This window comes from Mus pahari, chromosome 6, assembly GCF_900095145.1.
Source record: "Mus pahari chromosome 6, PAHARI_EIJ_v1.1, whole genome shotgun sequence".
NCBI classification, from domain to species: Eukaryota; Metazoa; Chordata; class Mammalia; order Rodentia; family Muridae; genus Mus; species Mus pahari.
In genome coordinates this window covers 78,327,424-78,330,803 of record NC_034595.1, presented here as the reverse complement: position 1 = coordinate 78,330,803, position 3,380 = coordinate 78,327,424, and positions in this window count along the sequence as shown.

Genomic DNA, 3,380 nt, shown 5'->3' with positions numbered 1-3,380 from the left:
TCCCAGAGACTCCTCCATGAGCTCTGTTTCTAGTACTAGAATCTGATTTCTCACTGAAGCCCCTGCCCAGCTCTTGCCTCTGTCTGCTCGTGGCTTTAAGAATTCTTCGAGAAAACTCCTTAGTCCCTAGTAATTGGTCTCAATGTGCTTTTGAATCTCCACCCCATCTGTTCTGGATAGTTTTATGTCACCTCAACAAAAGCTAAAGTCTGAAAGGAAGGAATCTCAATTTAAAAATTGCCTCCATAGATTGGGTTGTAGGCAGGCCTGTAAGGCATTTTCTTAATTAGTGATTGATGGGGGAGGGTCCAGTCCATTGTAGGTGGGGCCATCTTTGGACTAGTAGTCCTGGGTTCTATAAGAAGCCAGGCTGAGTAAGCCATGGGGAGCAAGCCAGTAAGCAGCACCCCTCCATGGCCTCTGCATCAGCTCCTGCCTCCAGGTTCCTGCTATGGTTGTGTTTCTGTCCTGACTTCCTTCGGTGATGGACTACAATATAGACTTATAAGCCACATAAACCCTTTCCTCCACACGTTGCTCTTAGGCACAGCATTTCATCATAGCAATAGTAACCCTAACTAGGACTCCATCAGAAACCTAACAACATCCGTATGCTGGATGGCCTCCTGCATATCCAATTGTTCTCTGCTCAGAATGGGGCTGAACATCAGGAGTGTGGGAAGAGAAGGAGAACAGAGTCAGGTGATGGGACACATATTCCCTGATTGTGACCTCACAGAAAGCCTGCGAAGAATCACTAATTTTCATCTCCTCCTGGGCTGGGGCTGTCCTGTTACAACTTCTAGAAACAAAATACTTAAAGGGGCTAGACTTCAAGGTGGCTCACAACTGTAACCCAGCATGCAACAGGAGGATTGCCACCAGTTCCAGGTTGGTCTGGGTTGCATCCTGAGTTGCAGGCTAGTGCCATCTACAGTATGTGACTCTGTCTCAAAACAGCAAAATCTGAAGGCACTGCCATACAAGCGAAGGGACGGAGACTCAAAAAAGCCAACAACTCACGCAGTCGGCTATTCACACTGAAGCTAAGATTTGATCACAGTGTCTGACTCCAAAGCGCACAGCCTTCTGCTTCCCAGAAGCTGAGACAGGAATCAACCTCCTTCTGGCACTGATAGCTTACAGAGCTGAGCAGGACAGAGCCCCGGGAGTGCCACAGAGCTCTGTAGGCTCATCTCTTCCTGGGCTGGGGCTGTCCTGTTACAACTTCTAGAAACAAAATACACCCAGATTCACACATAAGGCAAAAGGCACATGACCAAAGAAAACATATCTGCTGCTTCTCCGCATATTAGCACAGATGATAAAAGTCGATCTGGTCGTCTTGGTATAAACGAAGGCAGAGAGAAGGTTGGCTGACGTTAAAAATACCACACGCACCAGTTTGCATGCACTGATTGGCTCACTGGAGGACCACTGGGATCAGAAGTGACCCTGGGAAGAAGACAAGGAAGGGTGAGGAAGGCATTCACCACTTCTTAGACATCCAGTAAGTACCAGGAACCTAGTTAAAACTCAACAGATTATCTTAATATCTGCCCTTAGAGCTGCCTATGACTCTTCTCATTCTACAAGACCTGACTGAAGTTCAGATGGGTGAGGCAACTTGCACATGATTGACAGTGATAGAGAATGACCAGAAAATGCAGGTCTCCAGATACCATGCCTGTTTTACATCGCATGGCCCCTGGCAGAGGGCTAGAAACCCCACCTACACCAATGAAAGGCTCCAGGGCTAAGGAAGTCCTGGGCACCTTTGCAGCCATCTGGTACTGAACTTGAAGTCAGACTCCTAGGCGGCCATCCCTCCTTCCTGAAGTTCACTCTCCCACGAACAAGAAAGGACCCCAGCCCCCTGCCCCATTGTGCGACAGATGACAATGCAAAGCTGGCGTCCCCTTTCTTACCCACCACTTTCCTTCCCACCCTGTGTGGTGCTGCCAGTTAGCACAATAGTGTATTCTGTGTCCAAGGGCCTCTGCTGGCGGGCCCCCAGGCTCCAGCGGCCCCTGTAGACAATGGTAGGGCCTGAAAGGCCTGATAGCTGGTGACAAATGTATGTGAATGACCAGCTCACGGGAAGTGGCCTTCAATAGTCCGATAGCTTCCTGTATCCTGACATTGTGAAGGCCCACTTCCTGCTCTGTCTCTGAAAATACAGTCAGGCAACCCGGGGTGGGGGTGGGGGCAGGGGCAGACTCGGGGCTCCTACAGCATTCTGAGGTCAACACCAGTCTCACTTGCCTTGTGATTGGAGAGTGAATTCCTCCTGGCCTCTGACAGCCAGCGCCTCTGCCTTCAGCCAACCCCCGCCCAAGTCCAGTCAGAGCAAAACGACCTATTTTTAAAGATTCTCACAACCTCAGCCTTCCTCAGTTTCACCAGCCACACCCCGTCTTTCCAGGATCTCAGGGCCTTTTACTGCTGGGAAAGGCTTCTCAGGGCTCCTCGAGTACCTCCGAGGCCCTCTAAACACATTTCCTGGTCGGAGCTGGTCACTCTGCTCTGAATGATAACCTTCCTGGGCTCACAAAGGATTCACAATGCAACCTTATCTTCCCAGAGTAGAGGACTCTCAATTCCCTCAGTTTCCTCTTAGGTTGTGAAAAGCAAGACCAAAAAAAAAAAAAAAAAAAAAACTGGGTGAGCATGGAGTCTTCCTTTATCTCCTTGCCCCAGGCAGGCTGGGGAAAGGTTTTCCCAGGGTTGTTAATCCCCACTGCACCCAGCCTCCCAGCAGAGGTTAGGCAAAAGACCAAGAACCAACTAAGAGAAGAGCGGCAAGAGAGAGATGGATGGTGTATGTGCCGAGATGGATGGTGTATGAAGCTGGGCACTGTGCCTCCTGGTTGGTTGGTAAAGTATGGAGGCACGGTGGTTCATGCCTTTCATCCCAGAACACAAGAGGCTGAGGCTGGAGGATTGCCAAGAGTTGGAGGCCGGGAGTAGAACCCATGCCTCACAACTCTACCTGGTGCAGGGATGTAGGTCTAGATAGAGAGGATGGGGAGGCTATAGCTCTCCTCGCTTATCAAACTCCTCTTATCAGATCTTAGGACCACCACCTGTGTTCTAGACATAAAGGAAGACCGATGGCTCTTCCCAACCTACCAGGAGCCTAGCTATTTTTCCACTCTCAGTAAAGCAGACCCTGTCTCAGCCTTAAGCCATTGTAGCTTCGGGGCTTGGGAGGATTGGTATGGGAAAGGGGACTGGTCAAAAGGTGACAATCCATTCAGTCCCTATAGGCCACTGGAACCTGAGAACCCTTGAGTCTGTGCAGAAATAGGGGAACTAAGAGGTCTCTAAGACAGGAAGGAGGCAGAGTGGAGCGGGCTGGCTCTAACTTCTCACCCTCC